The sequence below is a fragment of the Oncorhynchus clarkii genome, chromosome 12 (assembly GCF_045791955.1).
Source record: "Oncorhynchus clarkii lewisi isolate Uvic-CL-2024 chromosome 12, UVic_Ocla_1.0, whole genome shotgun sequence".
In the NCBI taxonomy this organism is placed as follows: Eukaryota; Metazoa; Chordata; class Actinopteri; order Salmoniformes; family Salmonidae; genus Oncorhynchus; species Oncorhynchus clarkii.
In genome coordinates, this window is record NC_092158.1 from 100,513,772 (window position 1) to 100,527,961 (window position 14,190).

The following is a 14,190-nucleotide window of genomic DNA, read 5'->3' on the forward strand; positions in this document are numbered from 1 at the left end:
ACCAAGCGACCACCTGGTAGAAGTAGTCTCTTATGGTCAATCTTCCAATGATATGCCTACAAATACGTCACAATGCTGCAGACACCTTGGGGAAAACGTGGAAAATGTAAGCTGACTCCTAGCTCCTCCACAGCCATATAAGGAGTCATTGCCATGACGCGGTTTCAAAAAATGCAGCACTTCCTGATTGAAATTTCATCTTGGTTTCGCCTGTAGCATCAGTTCTGTGGCACTAACAGACAATATCTTTGCAGTTTTGGAAACGTTAGAGTGTTTTCTATCCAAAGCTGTCACTTATATGCATAGTCGAGCATCTTGTCGTGACAAAATATCGCGCTTAAAACGGGAACGTTTTTTATCCAAAAATGAAATACCGGCCCTAGAGTTCCAAGAGGATTTATACAGATAATTTACACAAAATACAATATAGTAATAATATAAATTACCTGAGAATTGTATGTCATCCAGTCTTAATATGTTTGTATGTCATCCAGTCTTAATATGAATTGTATGTCATCCAGTCTTAATATGAATTGTATGTCATCCAGTCTTAATATGAATTGTATGTCATCCAGTCTTAATATGAATTGTATGTCATCCAGTCTTAATATGTTTGTATGTCATCCAGTCTTAATATGAATTGTATGTCATCCAGTCTTAATATGAATTGTATGTCATCCAGTCTTAATATGAATTGTATGTCATCCAGTTTTAATATGAATTGTATGTCATCCAGTCTTAATATGAATTGTATATCATCCAGTCTTAATATGAATTGTATGTCATCCAGTCTTAATATGAATTGTATGTCATCCAGTCTTAATATGAATTGTATGTCATCCAGTCTTAATATGAATTGTATGTCATCCAGTCTTAATATGAATTGTATATCATCCAGTCTTAATATGAATTGTATATCATCCAGTCTTAATATGAATTGTATGTCATCCAGTCTTAATATGAATTGTATGTCATCCAGTCTTAATATGAATTGTATGTCATCCAGTCTTAATATAAATTGTATGTCATCCAGTCTTAATATGAATTGTATGTCATCCAGTCTTAATATGAATTGTATGTCATCCAGTCTTAATATGTTTGTATGTCATCCAGTCTTAATATGAATTGTATGTCATCCAGTCTTAATATGAATTGTATGTCATCCAGTCTTAATATGAATTGTATGTCATCCAGTCTTAATATGAATTGTATGTCATCCAGTCTTAATATGAATTGTATGTCATCCAGTCTTAATATGAATTGTATGTCATCCAGTCTTAATATGAATTGTATGTCATCCAGTCTTAATATGAATTGTATGTCATCCAGTCTTAATATGAATTGTATGTCATCCAGTCTTAATATGAATTGTATGTCATCCAGTCTTAATATGAATTGTATGTCATCCAGTCTTAATATGAATTGTATGTCATCCAGTCTTAATATGAATTGTATGTCATCCAGTCTTAATATGAATTGTATGTCATCCAGTCTTAATATGAATTGTATGTCATCCAGTCTTAATATGAATTGTATGTCATCCAGTCTTAATATGAATTGTATGTCATCCAGTCTTAATATGAATTGTATGTCATCCAGTCCTAATATGTTTGTAGAAACCAAATATTAATACATTGTTAAAAACATTTTTTTAAGTATTTTACATTTAGAGAGCGATAACACACATGCACACGCTATACAATGTCAAGTAATTGTTTTCTAGAACTGTGTACATCCACTAGGGGGAGCCAGTGGTCCACTCTTGAGTAGAGCCTTGCTTTGGCAATTTCATGGTTCTGAGTCACTTTAAGACATGTCACACAAAATTGACATTTGTTTGTTGAAAACATTAGGATAAATACATATGTGAGTAGAGTCCTTTCTCGTTAATTTTTTATTTTTATCTCTAACACAACATCTAATTTATTATATACTATATAATTTATATAATGCATTAAAAGTGGTCCATCTTATAAAATAATACAATGATCCCTTTTTGTATTTTTTATTGACTGAGACATACACTGGACAGTCCATCCTCGGACATCCCAGGATGACCCCCTGAGGACACTTTTTAAAAGGTTAAAGGTTAGGCAGGATTAAAACTGTTTTTTCAAAGACACTAGGGACACCCCTTGTGTGCATATAGTTCCCTTGTGTGTAAGAGACCCCCCTAGATGAACAACCTGTTGATCATTAAAATATGGATTGCTGAGAACTCTTTAAAAGTGTAAAGGTTAAACAGGTTTAAAACAGTTGTTGTTTTGTAAAACCTTTATATAAATCATAATCGTTACTATTACACAATACTACACATTACTACACAATAAACATTATTATCACACATTACTAAACAATACATGTTATTATTAAACAATACCACACATTACTAAACAATACACATAATTATTACACAATACTACACATTACTACACAATACATGTTTATATGTATAATAAGACAGTTTATTATTATTTTCTGAGAGAAAAAGAAGAATCAACATTTTCCTCCTTTTCAGGGGCCTATTGTAACCCGACACCCCTATCAGTCTCTCCTTTTCAGGGGCCTATTATAACCCGACAGCCCCATCAGTCTCTCCTTTTCAGGGGCCTATTGTAACCTGACAACCCCATCAGTCTCTCCTTTTCAGGGGCCTATTGTAACCTGACACCCCCATCAGTCTCTCCTTTTCAGGGTCCTATTGTAACCTGACACCCCCATCAGTCTCTCCTTTTCAGGGGCCTATTGTAACCTGACACCCCCATCAGTCTCTCCTTTTAAGGGGCCTATTGTAACCTGACACCCCCATCAGTCTCTCCTTTTAAGGGGCCTATTGTAACCTGACACCCCAATCAGTCTCTCCTTTTCAGGGGCCTATTGTAACCATCAGTCTCTCCTTTTCAGGGGCCTATTATAACCCGACACCCCCATCAGTCTCTCCTTTTCAGGGGCCTATTGTAACCTGACAACCCCATCAGTCTCTCCTTTTCAGGGGCCTATTGTAACCCGACACCCCCATCAGTCTCTCCTTTTCAGGGGCCTATTGTAACCTGACAACCCCATCAGTCTCTCCTTTTCAGGGGCCTATTATAACCCGACACCCCCATCAGTCTCTCCTTTTCAGGGGCCTATTGTAACCTGACAACCCCATCAGTCTCTCATTTTCAGGGGCCTATTGTAACCTGACACCCCCATCAGTCTCTCCTTTTCAGGGGCCTATTATAACCCGACACCCCCATCAGTCTCTCCTTTTCAGGGGCCTATTGTAACCTGACAACCCCATCAGTCTCTCATTTTCAGGGGCCTATTGTAACCTGACACCCCCATCAGTCTCTCCTTTTCAGGGGCCTATTATAACCCGACACCCCCATCAGTCTCTCCTTTTCAGGGGCCTATTGTAACCTGACAACCCCATCAGTCTCTCCTTTTCAGGGGCCTATTGTAACCCGACACCCCCATCAGTCTCTCCTTTTCAGGGGCCTATTGTAATCCGACACCCCCATCAGTCTCCAAATCCCCGTCTTCAAGCTGGGAGGGCCTCAGACGTTGCCTCTTCCACGCTGGCTGTCCATGGCCTTCCAGGTCCTATTGCAACCTGACACCCCATTAGTCTCCACAAGCCTCAGACGTTGCCTCTTCCACGCTGGCTGTCCATGGCCTTCCAGGTGTTGTAAGTTTTCTTTTCCCTGATAGATCAACCTTCTTGATCGTTCAGCCCAAGTTTTGTCTTGAGGACAAAAGGGACCATCTTCGTAAATGTTCACGATGGTGGAAAAACTGCTGTACTTGTTTTATCCTATCAAGCACTGTAAACCAATCTCACCACTTGAAGCTAAAGACAGGCCCAAAGTAGTTGACCACTGTACAAGCGTTTGAAAATACATATGAACTAACAGATTTGGTTGCATTTGCGCTACTGAATTCAGAAAAACCTAAAATTGTCACTTCGGAGTCTGGACTATACGCTGCTGAAGAGATTCGTATGGCTTTCAAATCATCTCTCCTGTATAGTAAACAGTAACTTACTTATTATTACTATTATTGTTATTACTATTATTATTGCTGTTTATCCCAAATATGGGTGGTAATGGTAGTGATAACAGTTTAGTGATGGTAGTAGTAGTCGTAGTAATGATGATTGTAGTTGTAGTACTGATATAAAGAAGAAGATGACCGTTATTTAGTTATAAGTTAGTTATAGTTTCATTTTCCATAATTGCTACTATTGACTGTTACCATTTTATTGTTATTATTTTTGAATTTAATTTTGTATTATTATTTAGTACCATTTTATATTATTATTTGCTATCATTTATAATTTTGTTACAATGTATACAATATACATTGTTGCTTTGGCAATATTGACACAATGTTTTTCATGCCAATAAAGCTGCTTGAATTTGAGAGAGAGAGAGAGAGAGAGAGAGAGAGAGAGAGAGAGAGAGAGAGAGAGAGAGAGAGAGAGAGAGAGAGAGAGAGAGAGAGAGAGAGAGAGAGAGAGAGAGAGAGAGAGAGAGAGAGAGAGAGAGAGAGAGAGAGAGAGAGAGAGAGAGAGAGAGAGAGAGAGAGAGAGAGAGAGAGAGAGAGAGAGAGAGAGAAATGGAAATATGGGGAAAGAAGAATCTCTTCAGTGGCTTATACTCCGAAGTGACAATTTTAGGTTTTTCTGAATGGAACTTCCTCTTCCAACACGTACCCAGGCAGGGATGTTCAGCTCAGGGCCTGTTAGATCTGACATAGAGCAAGTCTTATCTTAAGCCATTCTCTCATGCGAAACGAAGGAGAGAAAACACCAGGTTTTTGGCTGAAAAAGGTTGTTGAGACAGCTGTGTGTGAAAATCTTCACTGTTGAATCGTTGGAAAATGTAACCCTTATGGCCTTCAGTCATATCAATCCCACCATTAAAACAACCAGGTGCATCACAAAGAATGGCTTTGATGGTTTTGTCATTGTGGACCACACATGAAGGACCCCATACACCTAGAATTGGTCTAGGAGACATGATTTCTGTGGTTTATCTATCTTGAGGTTTCTTGTTCACAGGACAAGTCTAACACTAACTTATAACTCAGTCAGACCGACCCGGAAATGACTTGTTCATTCTACAAGGGGTCACAAGGTCACTACACAGCAGCTCCATAAGTTCAAACACATTTTCTTTCAGTTCAACAAGATCCCCACACATCAATCATCATTACTTTTTATTACAAACATTTGCTTTACTTCAAATTAACAGCTGCACTATCAAGTTACATAACCACACCCTAAATAGCATGAGGATATCCGGACAGGATGTCCTTAAAAGGGCATAAACCTACCCTAAATAGCATGAGGATATCCGGACAGGATGTTCTTAAAAGGGCATGAACACAGGACACAGGAATAACTCGTCCATCACCTTTGGACAGCAGCCGTCTACAATATTCTCTCTTAAAGTTCTACAGGAATATTAAATGATGTGTTAAATATATTCTCTCTTACAGTTCTACAGGAATATTAAATGATGTGTTAAATATATTCTCTCTTACAGTTCTACAGGAATATTAAATGATGTGTTAAATATATTCTCTCTTACAGTTCTACAGGAATATTAAATGATGTGTTAAATATATTCTCTCTTACAGTTCTACAGGAATATTAAATATATTCTCTCTTACAGTTCTACAGGAATATTAAATATATTCTCTCTTACAGTTCTACAGGAATATTAAATGATGTGTTAAATATATTCTCTCTTACAGTTCTACAGGAATATTAAATGATGTGTTAAATATATTCTCTCTTACAGTTCTACAGGAATATTAAATGATGTGTTAAATATATTCTCTCTTACAGTTCTACAGGAATATTAAATGATGTGTTAAATATGTTCAATATACAGTGCCTTGCGAAAGTATTCGGGCCCCTTGAACTTTGCGACCTTTTGCCACATTTCAGGCTTCAAACATAAAGATATAAAACTGTAATTTTTTGTGAAGAATCAACAACAAGTGGGACACAATCATGAAGTGGAATGACATTTATTGGATATTTCAAACTTTTAAAAAAAATCAAAAACGGAAAAATTGGGCGTGTGTTTGGCCTGGTATGGTTCTCAATCAGAGGCAGGTGTCAATCGTTGTCCCTGATTGAGAATCATACTGAGGTAGCCTGGTTTCACTGTTGACTGGTGGGTGGTTATTTTCAGTCTTTGTGTGTCTGCACCAGACAGAACTGTTCCGGTTGTTTCTTTGTTATTCATTTTTTCCATTAATTAAGATGAACACTGCGCTTTGGTCCTAACCTTCTTACACTGACGACAGCCGTTACATCCTGATTGTCATTCACTTTAGCATTGTCCTCAACCACAGCAATATTTTCCTCAGTCATGTAAACTTCATTAATTTCGCTCATTTAGCAGTTTTTAATTCCAAAATATCTAAGGTCAGAGCGTGACATTCGTCTTCACAGTTGAATAAATATCCTGGCCTTTAATCCCTGTATATTCCTCCCTTTCTAATCAAGATGTTTTCCTGCTCAGACATCCGTCTCAAATCCTTTTCTGCCTCCATGACGATGTTAACTCTCTCTGTTAGCTCCACTTCCCTCCATGATGATGTTAACTCTCTCTGTTAGCTCCACTTCCCTCCATGATGATGTTAACTCTCTCTGTTAGCTCCACTTCCCTCCATGATGATGTTAACTCTCTCTGTTAGCTCCACTTCCCTCCATGATGATGTTAACTCTCTCTGTTAGCTCCACTTCCCTCCATGATGATGTTAACTCTCTCTGTTAGCTCCACTTCCCTCCATGATGATGTTAACTCTCTCTGTTAGCTCCACTTCCCTCCATGATGATGTTAACTCTCTCTGTTAGCTCCACTTCCCTCCATGATGATGTTAACTCTCTCTGTTAGCTCCACATCCCTCCATGATGATGTTAACTCTCTCTGTTAGCTCCACTATGCACTTCCCTCCATGACGATGTTAACTCTCTCTGTTAGCTCCACTTCCCTTCATGATGATGTTAACTCTCTCTGTTAGCTCCACTTCCCTCCATGATGATGTTAACTCTCTCTGTTAGCTCAACTCTGCACTTGCCTCTGCTAGCAATACACTGTGCTAACATTAGCCTAGACTGAACCACAGAAAATAACCGTTTTAAAAGTTGTTAAAACATACTTCTTCCAGACAGACTAGTTCCTGTAGATTCAGACTCATCACCAATCTGTTGTTATGTTTTGTGGGTTTCATTACCTCGTCTGTATAACAATTCAATAATGATGAGACGGGAGACAGGAATCAGTTCAACCATTTATCTGGAACGTGATTATCTCAACACATACAAACCCCCATGATGCTCTGCGGCACAACCCAAATAAACAACAAATACATCAATAAATAAGTAAGTGGACACTAAACAAAACTCTGAGGAATTTAAATGTTCAGTTGTAGAAAGTAGGATAATGGGACAGGGTCAGAAAGGTCAGTATGTTTGATACCTGGTTACAGAGGTGACATAACAAGCATAAGGTCCATTATAACACAGTGAAGTAGGACCAGTATGTTTGGTACCTGGTTACAGAGGTGACATAACAAGCATAAGGTCCATTATAACACAGTGAAGTAGGGCCATGGGACAGGGTCAGAAAGGTCAGTATGTTTGATACCTGGTTACAGAGGTGACATAACAAGCATAAGGTCCATTATAACACAGTGAAGTAGAGGTGGGAGCTAAAAGCAGACATGGACAGTGAGACGGTGTGAGGAGGTCAGGGGTCAAACACTAGATTAGGACAGGTAGAAATGGCAGGGCTGGAAATAGACAGAGACACATTCTGATCATGGCTCAGACCTGAGCTGAGACACCCAATCAGAAGATGTCATAACAAAGTCCTGACCTGAGACACCCAATCAGAAGATGTCATAACAAAGTCCTGACCTGAGACACCCAATCAGAAGATGCCGTAACAAAGTCCTGACCTGAGACACCCAATCAGAAGATGCCATAACAAAGTCCTGGCCAGTAGGCTATATGGGATTTCCTTTCATCAAAATCCAGAACATTTAAATGAGGCATCTGTCAATAAAAAGTTACTTTAGAGCTTTAGTTGTTGTGTCCAGTGTGTGTGTCACTGACAGAGGAACACTGAATCATCATCATCCCAAACCCCAAACCCTGGATAGAGGGGCTCAGTGAATGTGGAGGTGAATGTGATCAGGTGGGTCAGTGTGTCAGAGGAGGCTCTATAGAAGGACAGAGTTCAAGCTGGCCAGTCCAGATACACTCCTACTCTGTGGGGGCTGGAGGGGCAGACGTCTATGGTAGTGGGATTATTATTGTGACATGCAGAGTAATCTCTCTGGGTGATCAGGATACGGCTGCTCCTTTCTCCTACATGTCACCTTTCTGTTCTCCTCATACAGAGAGAGGAGTCTGTTTACTGTGTTTAGGTCAAATCAAATCAAGTCAAATCAAATTTTATTTGTCACATACACATGGTTAGCAGATGTTAATGCGAGTGTAGCGAAATGCTTGTGCTTCTAGTTCCGACAATGCAGTAATAACAAGTAGTCTAACTAACAATTCCAAAACTACTGTCTTGTACACAGTGTAAGGGGATAAGGAATATGTACATAAGGATATATGAATGAGTGATGGTACAGAGCAGCATAGGCAAGATACAGTAGATGGTATCGAGTACAGTATGTACAAATGAGATGAGTATGTAAACAAAGTGGCATAGTTTAAAGTGGCTAGTGATACATGTATTACATAAGGATACAGTCGATGATATAGAGTACAGTATATACGTATGCATATGAGATGAAGGATCACTATAGCTGTGAGATCACAGACATCTGATGGATGAGAACAGAGAGAAAGCAGAGAACAGAAAGAGAGCAGAGAAGAGAGAGAGCAGAGAGAACTCTGTTGCTATAGTGACCCTGCATCACAACACTATGTTGCTATAGTAACCCTGCATCACAACACTCTGTTGCTATAGTGACCCTGCATTACAACACTCTGTTGCTATAGTAACCCTGCATTACAACACTCTGTTGTACTAATTGTACAATTTGTTTAATTCTATTCCACATATTTAATTGTTTTGTATTTCATGTCATATTTGTTCCATGTTTCAACCAGTCGCAGGTTAACATCAACCTGACAGAGGAAACGTTAAATCAATAAACACACTGTTTTCACAATTAACAGCCTTTTCTTGTTTCAACCAGTCGCAGGTTAACATCAACCTGACAGAGGAAACGTTAAATCAATAAACAAACTGTTTTCACAATTAACAGCCTTTTCTTGTTTCAACCAGTCGCAGGTTAACATCAACCTGACAGAGGAAACGTTAAATCAATAAACAAACTGTTTTCACAATTAACAGCCTTTTCTTGTTTCAACCAGTCGCAGGTTAACATCAACCTGACAGAGGAAACGTTAAATCAATAAACAAACTGTTTTCACAATTAACAGGCTTTTCTTGTTTCAACCAGTCGCAGGTTAACATCAACCTGACAGAGGAAACGTTAAATCAATAAACAAACTGTTTTCACAATTAACAGCCTTTTCTTGTTTCAACCAGTCGCAGGTTAACATCAACCTGACAGAGGAAACGTTAAATCAATAAACAAACTGTTTTCACAATTAACAGCCTTTTCTTGTTTCAAGTATGTTTTATTATGAAAAGTACAATATATCCTTGTATACTTGTACAACTATGGGGCGTATGTCCAGATATAATTATACAACTATGAAGCGTATGTCCATATATAATTATACAATTAGTTTTTCAACATAAAAGACAACAAATGATCACATTGGTATTTTAACAGTGTTATTGTAAGAGGTCCTCACAACTATAGAAAGACGCGCATGTGTGTGTGTGTGTCCAGTGTGTGTGTCCAGAGTGTGTGTGTCCTGTGTGTGTGTGTCCTGTGTGTGTGTGTCCAGTGTGTGTGTGTGTGTGTGTGTGTCCAGTGTGAGTCTGTGAGTCCAGTGTGTGTCCTGTGAGTCCAGTGTGTGTGTGTGTGTGTGTGTGCACTGTGTTTGTGTGTGTGTCTGTGAGTCCAGTGTGTGTGTGTGTGTCCAGAGTGTGTGTGACCAGTGTGTGTGTGTGTGTGTGTGTGTGTGTGTGTGTGTCCAGTGTGTGTCTGTAAGTCCAGTGTGTGTGTGTGTGTGTGTCCATTGTGTGTGTGTGTGTGTGTGTGCGTCCAGTGTGTGTGTGTGTGTCCAGCGTGTGTCTGTGAGTCCAGTGTGTGTGTGTGTGTGTGTGTGTGTCCAGTGTGTGTGTGTATCTAGTGTGTGTGTCCAGCAGGTGTGTGTGTGTGTGTCCAGTGTGTGTGTATGTGTGTGTCCAATGTGTGTGTGTGTGTGTGTTCAGTGTGTGTGTGTCCAGTGTGTGTGTGTCCAGTGTGTGTGTGTGTGTGTTTGTGTCCAGTGTGTGTGTGTGTGTCCAGTGTGTGTGTCTGTGTGTCCAGTGTGTGTGTGTCCAGTGTGTGTGTGTGTCCAGTGTGTGTGTGTCCAGTGTGTGTGCGTCCAGTGCCTGTTTGTTTGCATTTGTGTGTTTCAGTGTGTGTGAGTTGTTTGTGTCCAGTGTGTGTGTGTATCACAGGGACACTGAGTCGCCATCCCACCAAACCCCAAACCCTGGATAGAGGGGCTCAGTGAATGTGGAGGTGAATGTGATCAGGTGGGTCAGTGTGACAGAGGAGGCTCTATAGAAGGACAGAGTGCCGGCTGGCCAGTCCAGATACACTCCTACCCTGTGGGAGCCGGAGGAGGGGACGTCTATGGTAGTGGAGTTATTATTGTGCCTGGCATAGTAACTGTTGTCATAGCAGAACAGACTCCAGGACTTGTCATTGTATCCAAGACAACAGTCATCACCCCTTCCTCTCCTGTTGATTCCTTTATATGTCACTCCTATAACAGCCTCTCTCCCACTCCACTCTACCTCCCAGTAACAGCGCCCAGTCAGACCCTCTCTACACAGCACCTGTTCACAGTCCTCAAATCTCTCTGGGTGATCAGGATACGGCTGCTCCTCTCTCCTACATGTCACCTTTCTGTTCTCCTCAGACAGAGAGAGGAGTCTGTTTACTGTGTTTAGGTCCAGTGTGAGATCACAGACATCTGATGGATGAAACCAGACACAATATTAGAAATCATCATCATTCACATTAGAATGTTAACTCACTTTTCACTAATTCATTTAATGTAGATGTTTCTAGGTATCAAAAGGAGAAAGGTAACTTGAGACTTGTTGAATGATCATATGTTATACTGTATGGTAATATAAAACACACTTATTCACATTAATCACACACACACACACACACACACACACACATTGTCAAATCAACTCTTTGTAAACATTGATGTCCCTGATTTCTGCTTCTGTAGAACTACAGCTGATATTTAATATGACCAAGTAAGTAATGATGGTGGTCTTTGACTTTGACTTAACTTGAATTAAGACTTATTCTTAGTCATATTCTTCACAGCAGTCAACACTCACATTTTCTAAGTCCAGGTTTCATTCTGTTCTCTCCACCATGTTCCACACTGTAGCGGTAAGCAGAAGAACAGACAGTCATTGAGGGATACACCTGAACACACACACACACACACACACACACACACACACACACACACACACACACACACACACACGTATATCAAGCATATATCAAGCGAATGTTTGTCTGTGTGTTTGTCCAGTGTGTGTGTGTGTGTACTGTGTGTGTGTCCAGTTTGTGAGTGTCCAGTATGTGTGTGAGTGTTTGTGTGTACTGTGTGTGTGTGTGTGTGTGTGTGTGTGTGTGTGTGTGTGTGAGTGTGTGTGTCGTGTGTGTGTGTTCAGTGCTTGTTTGTGTGTGTGTACTGTGTGTGTACTGTGTGTGTGTACTGTGTGTGTGTGTGTGTGTGTGTGTGTCCACTGTGTGAGAGATTGAGAGATTTCCACTGAACACACACACAACTTTGTCACACACACACAGGACACTCACACACACACAGGACACTCACACACACACACACAGGACACTCACACACACACACAGGACACTCACACACACACACACACACACACAGGACACTGGACACACACACACACACACAGGACACACACACACACACACACACACACAGGACACTGGACACACACACAGGACACACACACAGGACACTGGACACACACACACACACAGGACACACACACACACACACAGGACACACACACAGGACACTGGACACACACACACAAAGGACACTGGACACACACACCCCCAGGACACTGGACACACACACCCCCAGGACACTGGACACACACACACACACAGGACACTCACACACACAGGACACTGGACACACACAGGACACTCACACACACAGGACACTCACACACACAGGACACTGGACACACACAGGACACTCACACACACAGGACACTGGACACACACACAGGACACTGGACACACACACACACACACACACACACACACACAGGACACTGGACACACACACACGCAGGACACTGTACACACACACACACACAAGACACTCACACACACACAGGACACACACACAGGACACTGGACACACACACACAAAGGACACTGGACACACACACACACAGGACACTGGACACACACACACACAGGACACTGGACACACACACACACAGGACACACACACACACACACAGGACACTCACACACACAGGACACACACACAGGACACTGGACACACACACACACAGGACACTGGACACACACACACACACACAGGACACTCACACACACAGGACACACACACACACAGGACACTGGACACACGCACACAGGACACTGGACACACACACACACACAGGACACTGGACACACACACACACGGACACACACACAGTCAGCATACAACTTTGTCCAAGTGGTGGTAAGAATGTTTGTCTTAACTAGCCTGATAAGTCTAACATGTCTGATATGAACATTGACATAAACCCTCTACATACTTGAGTTTCTCCAGTCTGCAGTGTGGATCCTCCAGTCCAGCAGAGAGCAGTCTGACTCCTGAGTCTCCTGGGTGATTGTAGCTCAGGTCCAGCTCTCTCAGGTGTGAGGGGTTTGACCTCAGAGCTGAGACCAGAGAAGCACAGCCTTCCTTTGTGACTAGACAGCCTGATAGCCTGCAAAGAGTCAAATCATATTAAAATCACACTGATATTCTTTGGTAGTGAAAATAGTGGCAGTAATTTTTTTTCAAGATTTAGATTGTATTGAGTATACAGTCCACACCATATCTATTTAGACAGTGAGGTATCAGATTTAGATTGTATTGAGTATACAGTCCACACCATATCTATTTAGACAGTAAAGCTAACATTTTAAATGTGGCTCTATTCTCCAACATTTTGGATTTGAGGTCAAATGTTTCATATGAGGTGACAGTATATAATGTCACCTTTAATTTGAGGGTATTTTAAGACACATTTCGTTTTGTGACTGAAACTCGTTGGTTGCATTTGCAGTTTGTTTTGGTTGTGTTTTGCCCAATAATAAAATGGTGGATGATGAGTGGAGTACTTTTCTGTCTAAGAGAGTAGATAACATGTTTCTAAACAATAATAAAATAATCCTGATGATGCCATGATTAAGAAAAATCATGAAACAATCATGAATAACAATGAGTGAGAAAGTTACAGAGGCTACAACAAAGCATGCTAACCTCTCACCATTACCAATAACAGAGGCTACAACAAAACATGCTAACCTCTCACCATTATCAATAACAGAGGCTACAACAAAACATACTAACCTCTCACCATTACCAATAACAGAGGCTACAACAAAACATGCTAACCTCTCACCATTACCAATAACAGACTACAACAAAACATGCTAACCTCTCACCATTACCAATAACAGAGGCTACAACAAAACATGCTAACCTCTCACCATTACCAATAACAGAGGCTACAACAAAACATGCTAACCTCTCACCATTACCAATAACAGAGGCTACAACAAAACATGCTAACCTCTCACCATTACCAATAACAGGATACAACAAAACATACTAACCTCTCACCATTACCAATAACAGAGGCTACAACAAAACATGCTAACCTCTCACCATTACCAATAACAGAGGCTACAACAAAACATGCTAACCTCTCACCATTACCAATAACATAGACTACA